Source organism: Tupaia chinensis, unplaced genomic scaffold, assembly GCF_000334495.1.
Source record: "Tupaia chinensis unplaced genomic scaffold, TupChi_1.0 Scaffold000288_2, whole genome shotgun sequence".
Lineage (NCBI taxonomy): Eukaryota > Metazoa > Chordata > Mammalia > Scandentia > Tupaiidae > Tupaia > Tupaia belangeri.
Genome location: NW_006159773.1, coordinates 1,755,185 through 1,766,760, shown reverse-complemented (window position 1 = coordinate 1,766,760; position 11,576 = coordinate 1,755,185). Strand labels below are relative to the sequence as shown.

At 41.8% G+C, this 11,576-nt stretch overlaps 1 protein-coding gene across 5 annotated transcripts in view; it reads right to left on the bottom strand.

Annotated features, from left to right (window-relative positions):
- MTFR1 (mitochondrial fission regulator 1) overlaps positions 1–11,576 on the bottom strand; it is a 43,431-nt gene that overhangs the window by 31,525 nt on the left and 330 nt on the right. The window contains exon 1 of one of the 5 annotated variants that reach the window (XM_027772616.1): positions 11,472–11,492. The exons of the other annotated variants lie outside the window; for them this stretch is intronic. The gene's annotated coding sequence lies outside the window, so the exon portion shown is untranslated. Of the gene's footprint in view, positions 1–11,471; positions 11,493–11,576 lie in introns of those variants that run through there. 5 annotated transcript variants of the gene reach the window in all.

Genomic DNA, 11,576 nt, shown 5'->3' with positions numbered 1-11,576 from the left:
GGAATGGAAAAGAAGAGATGGATTCAGGGTAACAACAAAAATAGGAACTACTTAGATTTGGTTAAGTGACTGGGTAGAGGAACAAAGAGGGGGAAAATCAAATGACTCCAGGGTCAGAGATAATGGAAATTATGGCTGATGGGTAAGAAAATGTTGCAGAGTAAAGCTCTTTAATGAATGAAGACGAGTCTAAAATGACAGAAGTGTATCTAAGCACTGCCAGGAATATGTATTTACTGACTGCTATGAAATGTCCATGACTAGATTTTTGGTCAGACATGCATTTTAATGTTTGTTGCCAAGCTCTACTATTTGTTGGATGAATTAATTTAGAGTTAAGGGAACAAAAAGAACAAAGATCTGAAAACACTGGAAATGACTAGCAAAAATTGGGCAATGAGAAATGACAACCTTATGTGACCCCCTCAGGTGGGGGTTTGAAAATCTATCACTTTTTTTTAAAAAGCATTTCATTTCCTTATTCATGATATAGTGTACGCTCACTTGACAGTAAGAGAGATGAGCACCTTCTACATGGTCTGGCCATGCCACAAGCCCCTTCTCCAGTTCTCCATGGGAGCTAGTGCGCATGCCAGGCTTTTTGAGGCCAACTGGGTCAGGGATTCAAACCACAACTGCCATGTATTCAATAGAATCTGGCTTCTCTCAAGCAGTGCATTACCACGCTTCATGCTCTACCACTTTCTTTTATTAAAAAATTTGCTAGAGGGTACAGACACTGGAGACAGAAGCAGAGAAAGAGAGAAAGCACCCCGCCCCCATTGGGGATAGTCACTCTACAATCCCCTCTCATTTCTCCTTTAGGAATTTTGGGTATACATGCCCATACACGCCCAGCATGTTCTTCAAGCTGCCAGGTCCAGGATTTGAACATCATAGTTGGCCATGTGCGATCCAGCCACCTTAACCACTAAACCACTGACTGGCCCATCTACCTCCCCCCTTTTTTAAGAGAGGTTTTCGTGGGGCTAACAGATAGTGTGGAGTTGAAGCACTGGCCTCTCACATGGCTGACTATGGTTTGAGTCCTGGACCCAGTGGCTTGTTTTCTCACTCCTCCTCCATCAAATTAAAATAATAATAATGAATAAAATTAAACAAATATTTAAAAAAGAGAGGGAGATTTTTGCTATAGGGCACGTGCCCTTGCTAGAGACAGAAAGTGAGAAACCACTCCCCAAGGGGGATGGTCATGCACCAATCCCTTCTCCTCCAATTCTCCTCTCGGGATCCGGGACATGCATGCACACATGCCCAACATGAGTTTCACCCATTAAGTCCAGCCCTCGACCTGTGGCGGCCTACCCAGTGAAGTAACCATTATGCTATCTACTGGTCCCTACCATATTTTTAAAAAATGAGATACAGTGGTATGTTGGTTAAGATGCTCACATAGCCAACCATGGTTTGAGTCCTAGACCCAATGGCCTGAAAATCATGCTGGGTCTGTGTGCGTATATGCTCCAAATCCTGAGAGAATGGAGAAGGGATTACAGTGTGGCCATCCCTCTGGGGGTGGGGGGGATGATTTCTCACTTTCTCTGTCTTTCTATGGCAAGCACATGTGCCCTATTACAAAAACCTAAAAAAAAAAGTTAGAGATAGAGAGTGTATTTCCATTTGAACTGAAGGTCTGCCATTTTCATGTGAGGATTTTTAAATATCTCTATTTACAAATAAATAATTTACAGTATAAATTATTACAAATGTAAACTATCATATTTATAATTTATAAGTATATATTTAAATATTTTTAACATTTTGAGCAGTCCCACACAAATGAGTTAAGTACCTTGGCATCAATTTTAAAACAATCTTTTGAAAAAACTGTTCACGGGCCAGCTGGTGGCTGGGTGGTTGTAAGTGGCTGGATCCTACATGAGCAACAGCAACATTCAAGTCCTGGACCCAGCATCTTGAAAACCATGCCAGGCACATGTGTGCCTAAAATCCCAAGAGGGAAAAATGGAATAGAGATTGTGGTGTGACCATCCTCCATGGTAAGTATTTTTTCTTTCTTTCCTTCTTCTACATACCCCTGGCAAACTAAAACAAAAACAAACAAAAACTGTTCAGGGCCACCTCGTTGGCCTGGTGGTTAAGGCAATTGGATCACACATGGCTAGTCCTATAGCTGCAGTCCTGGACCCAGGAGCTTAAGAAACACATAGAAAAAGAAGAGAAGGGACTAAGGCATGAGCATCTCCCATGGGGTAATTGCTTTATTCTGTCTGTCTGTCTCTTTCTCTGGCAAGTACATGTATATCTGGGGAGAAGAGACTATTCAAATATTGTAAGTGATCCTAGATATGAGTAAAAAACAAGCTACTTGAAAGTCAACAATATTTTTTTTGACTGAAGATGGTGCCCTTGCATCCAAAGGAAGAAAATTCACTAAAGGTATTTTGCTATGCCAGATAATTATTTATTTTTTTAAATTATTCATTCAATTTTATTTATTCATCCATTCATTTTAATTTGACCAGACTCTCTCTCTCTCTCCCTCTCTCCCTCTCTCTCTCTCTCTCTCACACACAGAGGGAGAGAGGGGGAGGGAGAGAGAGAGAGAGAGAGAGAGAGAAAAAAACCAAGCCACCAGGTCCAGTACTTGAACTGTAGTCAGCCATGTGGGAGTGTCCAGCGCCTTATCCACCATGCCATCTGCTGGTCCCCAGTCACATAATTATTTTTGTCCCCTAAATGATATGTGTATAAGAAACTGCTCTACTGGGGATTAGCAGCAGATGGTGTAATGGTTACATCACTGGACTCCCCGGTAGTCCACTACAGTTTGAGTCCTGGACGAGGTGGCTTAAAACCCACGCTAGGAACATGTGCATGTGTGCCCTGAGTCCCACTAGGCAAATGGAGGAAGGACTGCAGCATGGCTATCCCTCCTGAGGGGCAATAGCCCTTTCTTGCTTTCTGTCTCTCTGTCTCTCCAGCATGCACACATGCCCTATAGAAAAAAAACTCTCTTAATTAAAACAAAAACAAAAAACTGCTTATTTATAATATGAATTTTTGCATCTTTTAAACAAAGGTAAGCAAGCGTGGTGGAGAGAAGAAAATGAAGTAGAGCAGAGAAAGACAGAGTAAGAGGGTGAGGAGGAAAAGAAGGGGAAAGGTAGGTAGGAGAGGTGTTTCTGACAGTCTCCCCAGGTCCTGATGCTCCTGCCCCAGCCTCCTAGTTAGCCAGTACCCAGCCTGTATCAGGTAGGGCAGGGAAATGCAGCCCCAGCCATGGTGTAGTGGTGTTCTTCTGCTAACACCAATGTAGCTAAGTCTACTTTGGCACTTTTTCTTTCTTTTTTTTTTATTTGGAGAGGGTTTTTCTTGTTGGGCGCGTGCGCTCGCCAGAAAGACAAGAGACAGAGAGACAGAAAGCAAGAAATCACCCCCCAGAGGGGACGGCCACGCCGCAATCCCTTCTCTTCCATTCTCCTCTTGGGATCTTGGGAACACACGCACACGCGCCTGGCATGAGTTTAAGCCACCGGGTCTGGGAGTAGAATCGTGGTCGACTACATGGGAGTCCAGCGACACAGTTATTACGCTAACTGTTGGTCCCTACTTTGGCAATTTTTAAAGACTAGTAATCTTTTAAATTAAAAAAGTAAAATCTAAGTAGAAATACAAAGATTATTCAAATTTTGGACCATATAAGTAAATAATAAACATTAGTAATATATAAACTTTGGAGAAACCTAATAGGTTATAGCAGTATTTCCCAATGTTAGATATTCATACTTGCTTTATGATTTTTAAAGTTTACTTATTTTTTTCCATAAGAGAGAGAGAAAGAGAGACAGCACTCCCAACAGGGTCTCCATGCCATGATCCATTCCCACTTCAGTCAGCCCTAGATCAAGGGCAAGCATGTGCCAAATGTACTCAGGAAAGAGACTATAACCCTCCCATGTCAGTGAGTTTTGTAGAGTTTTATGTATCACTCCTCCTTTGTCTAGTCCCTGCTTTTTTGTCACAGCAAGATGTTCTCAATGCTTATGCTTAAATCGACTCACTTATTTTTAAATTAATATATTTCTTCCATGAGAAAGAAGGAGACAGACACTCCCAACAGAGTCTTCAGGCCACATTCCACCCCTAGCATCAGTCAGCCCAGACCAGAGGCACGTACAGGCAGGCCTTGGTACATGAATCTGGGATCGTCCCAGGTGGCTACAACACTGTACAGTGTTGTAACTGTGCCAGGGTGGCTGCACGAAATCAACTATTTTTTTATTTTTAAATTTTTCCCATAGGGTATGTGTGCTCACCCTAGAGAGAGGCATACCCAGAGAGAAAGAGAAAGTGAGAATTGCCCCTTGTGGGGGATGGCCACATCACAATCTCTTCTCTATTTTTTCAGGTTTTTAAGAGCACACCCACATAGGCCCGGAGTGTTTTTCAAGCTGCTGAATCTGGGACTCAAATTGTGTAGTCGGTAGTATGGGATCCAGTCACCTTAATCTCCGTGCCACCTGCTGGCCTTCAACTCATTTTTTCTTCCTAGGTTTTTGCTATAGGGCACATGTACTGGATAGAGAGAGGAAAAGTAAGAAATCACTCCCCAGGTTGATGGCCACCACATAATCCCCTCTCCTCTATTCTCCTTTCAGGATTTTGGGCATGCACACAGAAACATCCGACCTAATTCTCAAGCCTATGGGTCTAGGAATTAAACTGAGGTCGGCCATGTTGGAGTCAGTCTTAACCACCATGCCACCCACTGGCTCCTAAATCATTTGCAATAATATCTATGTGAATTTTGTGTTCCAGAATATTTTTCCCTGTATACTTCAAAATACTTAACTATTTATTGTACTTCCTATTTCAACCTAAACAGATTAAGAGCTATCTTGACTAAAATGAACAGAAAGTTGATTTGTTTAACCTCAAATCATCTCTGACCATATATATCATAAATAAATTCAGTATTTACTAGTATACAAGAAATCTCATTTCATAAAGGATGTAACATTTCTCAAAGGTTAAAAAAAATTCTTATACTGCTTTATATTGGGTCATTGGAAAAATCATGATGTGTTTTTCTACGCAAAAATGCATCATGACTTTTCCAGCAACCCAATATATTAACACATTTATTTATTAAAGAGTGTATTATAATATATGTTTTTGGGTGAGCAGATAGCATGATGGCTGGGGCAGCCAGATTCCCACATGGCTGACTGTGGTTTGAGTCCTGGACCTGGCAGCTTGCTTTCTCACTTTCTCTCTTTCTGGTGAGTACACATGCCCTGTAGCAAACATAATAAATAAAGAAAATTAAATAAATAATTCTTTTTTTAAAAAAATGTATGATTTTTAGTCACCAGGGACTTAAACATTTCTATTTAAGTTACCTGACTTAGATTTTAGTCACTAACAACTCACACTAGTCAAATTCACTAGTTAAATCCAGGCATATACATTAATCTGTTAGGTGATACCAAATATTTATATAATACAATTTATTCGGTAATAGTGACTTACACATTTACTGGCTGATAACAACTTTATTACATATTTGAAAGAACTGTTAGGAAGGTGGCATATGCTTATCCTTAAAACAGCCCTGAGTGTCCTTCCAGCTGATATACGTATTTTACTAATCACCTGCCACATTTTATGTGTGTGTGTGTCCTTAATTGCCAGAGGACCCATGTGCTCACCAGAGACAGAAAGGAAGAAGGGAAAGCAGCCACTGCCTCGCCTCCCCACTAATGGGGCATGGTCACGCCATAATACATTCTTCATTTCTCCATTCCACTGGGATTTGGGGCAGGCATGCACACACATGCACCCAGCGTGTTTTTCAAGTCACAAGGGCTGGAATTCAAGCCTCTATGAGCTATATGGGATCTGACTCCGTTAACTACTGTGGTGGGGGCTGTCCCACTCTGCAGTTTTTAAGAGATAATGGACATATAATCGAGAAACTGATTTGCAACTTAATATATCCCTAGTGAATATAAAGTACTTGTAAACCAAGAAACAAGGGATCAGAAGCCCAGTGATAAAAAATAGGCATAGAAAATGAATAGATAAGCATTTTATAAGTATAAACACAATTGGATAATAAAATGTGAAAAATGTTTAAGGATCTCACTAGTAATCAAATAAATGTTAATTAAAACTGTTATCACTTTTTCCCTGTCAAATTGGCAAAAATGAAAATGGGAGCAACTCCCTACTTGTAAAAGCATGGGCAAAGTAAAATTCTGGCAATATATATGTAAAGACAATTTCACTTCCAGACACACTAACTTCATTTTAGAAATGCATCCTAAAGAAATAATCCAAACCAGGTGGCAGAGCAGTGATAATGCAGTGGAACCCACATGGGAAAGGTCCTAGGTTTGTATCTCAAGACCTCCCTGTGAACACCAGGTGTGTGCTTGTGCCTACCATCTTGGCTGGCTGAAACTGGGGGTAGATTGTGGCACGAAGACCAGGGTGGGGCTGCCTGCCTCCCTACTTCTCCCTCTTTCTGTCACAGCATACCTCTCCCTCTTTCTGTCACAGAAGAAGACGAATTAAAAAAATTTTTAAAACAGAAACAAAACCTAGAAAAGAAAGAAAAATGATGGGACCAGCAGTTAGCGTAATGGCTATGTGGCTGAACTCCCATGTAGCTGACCGTGGTTCAAGTCCCGGACCTGGTGGCTTAAACTCACGCCGGGCGCGTGTGCATGTGTGCCCAAGATTCCGAGAGAATAGAGGAGAAGGGATTGTGGCATGGCCATCCCCTCTGGGGGGTGATTTCTTGCTTTTTATCTCTCTGTCTCTGTCTTTCTGGCGAGCACATGCGCCCTGTAACAAAAACCTCTCCAAAAAAGAAAAATAATAAAGAATCAAACAAAAATACAAAAAGCCAGCTTCTTAAATATTTTTTAAAAACTGGAGGGCTGTTCCCATAGCCTAGTGGTAAGGGAGCCAGATCTCACATAGCTAATTGAGGTTGGCATCCTGGCACTGGTAGCTTGAAAAACACACAGGGCTCATGTGCATGCAAAATTCTGACAGCACAAAACAGAAAAGGGACTGCGGTGTGACTACACCCCACTGGGGAGGTTCACTTTCTCTCTGTTTCTGCTACTGGTGAGTACATATGCCTTCTGGCAATTGAAAAAAATTAGAAACAAAACCAAAATATACAATGGTATCTCATCTGTACCATGAAATACATAGTAGACATTAAAGTGATGATAAGGAGTTTTAAGTGAAAAAAAGAGAAATGCACAATATGGAAATTAGATTATAAAATACTATATATAATCTCACTTCTGAAAATAAATGTGGTGTATAAAACACATTCATTTAAAATGTCAGGATTCATCCAGCAAGTGGTGTAGTGGTTAAGGAGCTGGGCTCCTATGTGATCAACCACAGTTTGAGACCGAAATCCCGCAGCTTGAAACTCACACTGGGTAAGTGAGTGTGAATGCTCAAAATTACAAGAGGAAAATGAAGAAAAAGGGGCTGAGGTGTGGCTATCCCCTTGGGGGGGGGGGGGGAGGCGATTTCTCTCTCTGTCTCTCTCTCCGGTATATAGCAAATATTTCTCAAAACAAACAAATAAACAAACAAGCAAAAGTTAGGATTAGAAATTGATAAACTTTTGGGACCAGCAGTTAGCATAATGGCTATGTTGCTGAACTCCCATGTAGTTGACCGTGGTTCAAGTCCTGGACCCAATGGCTTAAACTCACGCAGGGCACATGTGCATGTGTGCCCAAGATCCTGAGAGGAGAATGGAGGAGAACAGATTGCGGTGTGGCCATCTGCCCTGGGGATGATTTCTCACTTTCTGTCTCTCTGGCGAGTGCACGTGCCCTATAGCAAAAACCTCTACCCCCCCCCAAAAAAAAGTTGACAAACTTTTAACATGAAGGGTCAGAGTAAGAGTATTTTTGGCTTGTAGGTCACATGGTCAATCCAACAACTTGCTCAATTATGACCTTGTGCAAAGGTAGCCACAGATAATATGTAAACCAATTAAACATGGCTGGATCCCACTAAAAGATCATACAATTTTTATAAATCATGCAACAGTCCACACAAAATCAGGTCTAGGCTGAGGGCCACTGTTTGCCAACCCCCTGACTATGCAATATATTGGGGAATTTGATAGTTTGTGGAAAAATGGAACTAAAGTATGAGCTTATTCTGGTGCAAAAAAAAATTTTTTTTTTTTGGAGCTTTTGGCTATAGGGCGCGTGCGCTCACCAGACAGAGAGAGACAGAGAGACAGAAAGTGAGAAATCACCCCCCAGGGGGGATGGCCACACGGCAATCCCTTCTCCATTCTCCTCTAGGGATCTTGGGCAAACACGCACACGTGCCCGGCGTGAGTTTTAAGCCACCGGGTCCAGGACACGAACCACGGTCGACTATGTGGGAGTCCAGTGACATAGCCATTATGCTAACTGCTGGTCCTGTGCCAAAATTTTTTGAAATTCATGTAGCTTTTTCATAATATACATTTTCCATGAAATTTAAAAGACCCCTTATGAGATTACAGTGTCATTTTTTAGAATTTGAATTATGTAACTTCTATTAATAGTACATAATAAAAATGTTAAAGGGGGGCAGCAGGTGTTGTAGTGGTTAAAGGCCCTGGACTCCCACATTATCAACCACGGTTCAAGCCCTGGACCCAGTAGCTTGCAACTCACACCAGGCACATGTGCGTGCGGGGGTGCAGGTGTGTGTGCGTGCCCAAAATCCCAAGAGAATGGAAAAGGGACTGTGGTGTGGCTACCCCCCCCCGGGGGGGGTGACTTCTCATTGTCACTCTGTCTCTCTCTGGGCAGTGCATGCACTGTATAGCAAAAATCTTTCTTAAAAAAAGTTAAAGAATAACTGAGTAGGTAATTAACATTTCAAAAGCAGGAGTACAGTAAGATTCATTATGAAGATTGTTCAATAAAACAAATCTGTGGAAACTAAAGTTTACCAGCATTTCAGAACCTACTGTGTCACAATGACATTTTTTTTTATTTTTAGAGATTTTTTTTTTTTTTTTTTTTTTTGCTATAGGCCACATGTGCACACTGGAGAGACAGAAAGGGCAAGAAAGACAGAAGGCAAGAAATCACCCTTTTTTGGGGGATGGCCACACTGCAATCCCTTCTCCATTGTCCTCTCAGGATTTTGGGCATGCACACATTCCTGGCATGAGTCTTAAGCTACTGGGTCTGAGACTCGGAGTACAGCATGTAACCATTATGCCATCTGTTAGTCTCCCGCAATGACCTTTTGTCTCTTTTTTAGGTTATTTTTGTTCTCCATTCCTTTCTTTATATCATTAAGCTAACCAGTTACCCACATCTATTTTCTTTATAGATGAACATGTTTATCTATCTTTAGATGATGAACATCAGGTCGACCCACTAATCTTTCATATCTGAGGTGAAACCATCTTCTAAGTGCTAGCTATCTTCCTACGAGATGGTTTTGATCATGTCACCTTGCTCATTAAGTTCAAATTCCTTAGACGTGGTATTTAAGTTCCTTTAAAAGCAAGTCTGACCTTACTTCTGGACTTCTGAATTATGTCCCTACAGTAGGAATCCTAAAAAATAATTTAACAAACCTTCTTTACAGCCCTCTGATTAAGCCCAGCTATCTCTAATTCTTTATTCCTCTAACAAATACTATTTGGATAAAGATGCTGTCACAAAAGTAGTATAAGATTGGGAAGATGAAGAATACAGATAAAATATCCAGTATAATTATCTAGTATATGCCAAGAGCTAACTAAACTAGTGTAGACTACTCACTGATGTACTTTCCCTTTTCCTTTCTCATTTTAACTGTCCTAAAAATAGTATTCCTTTTTTAAAATATTTATTAAATTTTATTTATTACTATTTTTTCTTTTTTAAATTTGCTATAGGGTTTGTTAGCACCAGAGTGAGAAAGAGAAAAGAGATATATATATATATATATATATATAAAAATTTTTTTAATTTGCTAGTTGGTGTGTGTACGCTCACTATACAGAGAGAGAGAGGGAGAGAGAGAGAGAGGGAGAGAGAGAGAGAAAATGAACATCTCCCTCCATGGAGGCTAGTTAGGTGGTTTTCTCCTCCATTTCTTCTTCCGCTCTTGGGATTTTGGACTGGCAAATACACGTGCCCAGTGTTTTTCAAGCCTCTCGGTCCCCAGGCACCAACCCTAGTCGGTAATATGGGAACCCAGTTGCCTTAACTATCAGACTACTGGCTGGCCTGAGAATAAAATGTTTTAACATTTCCATTTGTTGAGCTACATTTATATAGTTTGTTCAAATCTACCTTCCACTGTACTAGTCTTTTGCTATTTCAAAGAAGCAATTCTATTTCTTTCACTACAGTTTTGTACAAAAACATCAAATCTAACACCTACTTACTTCACAGGGAATAAGTGAAAACAATTGCACAGTATTTTATATATATTAAAAAAACAGACATTATCAATACAAAAGCAGTAATACTACTTACTGCCAAGATTACTTGTAACTTTTGATTTCAACTATTTTTGAAAACACAAGCACAAGATAGTGAAAGTGCATTGTCAGAAAACTGCCCACAGTTTTATAGCAGAGACCATAATAAATTAGCAGTATCTACATTTTAATATGTGCCTTACTGTATTCATTTCATAGCTAGAAAGCAAATGATTAGAAAGGTAGTATGGGGACCAGCAGTTGGCGTAGTGGCTATGCTGCTGGACTCCCATTCGCCTGCGGTTTGAGTCCCGAACCCAGTGGCTTAAACTCAAGCCAGAGAAGGGACTGCGGCGTGGCCATCCCCCCTGGGGGGGGGTGATTTCTCCCTTTCTGTCTCTCTGCTTCTGTCTGGCGCACACGCCCTATAGTAAAAACCTCTCAAAAAAGGAAATAAAGGTAGTATGATTGTGAACCTAACAGAGGCTACAAATATGTGAAAGAGATGAACTAATAAAGATGTCTGGGACTTATTTCAAAATAACCCGAGGAAGGGGAGGAGACTGGTCAGGTATTGGACATTACTGAAACTGGGTAATGTGGCCACTTGAGTTCTTTATATGACTCGCTCAACTTCTCTATAGTTTGAAGATCTCCATAATAAAAAGTTTTTTCCAGTGCTCAAAGGCTTCTCGAGGGCTTCAGTGCTAACCCGGCCACAGGTAGGGAAGTCACACTGGAAAGTCTGGGAGGCGAAAAGTGACAGAGCAACCCAGGCCAGGTGAGGTTGGGCAAACCTCCCGGTGCACTCCGCCTTCCGGAACCCCCGAGGCCCAGCTGGAGCTGCACCCAAGCAGTCGGCTCCCGGAGTCCCAAGAAAGGGAACACCACCCTAGGGAACCGCCGCCTGGCGGCCTGCGCGGGGACTGGGGCTGTGAAAGGCTGGCCTCGACGGGGGAGAGGGCAGGAGAGATCGGGGTAGAACGGAGGGTGGGCGCGCCCCAGCTTTCCGTACCCGCCGGCCGCCTTCCCGGCAACTCCGCCCAGGCTCCAGACCCACGAGGACCCTCGCCCGGCTGCCCCAGCACGTCTCCGCCTTCCTTCGGCCGCCGCGCCAACA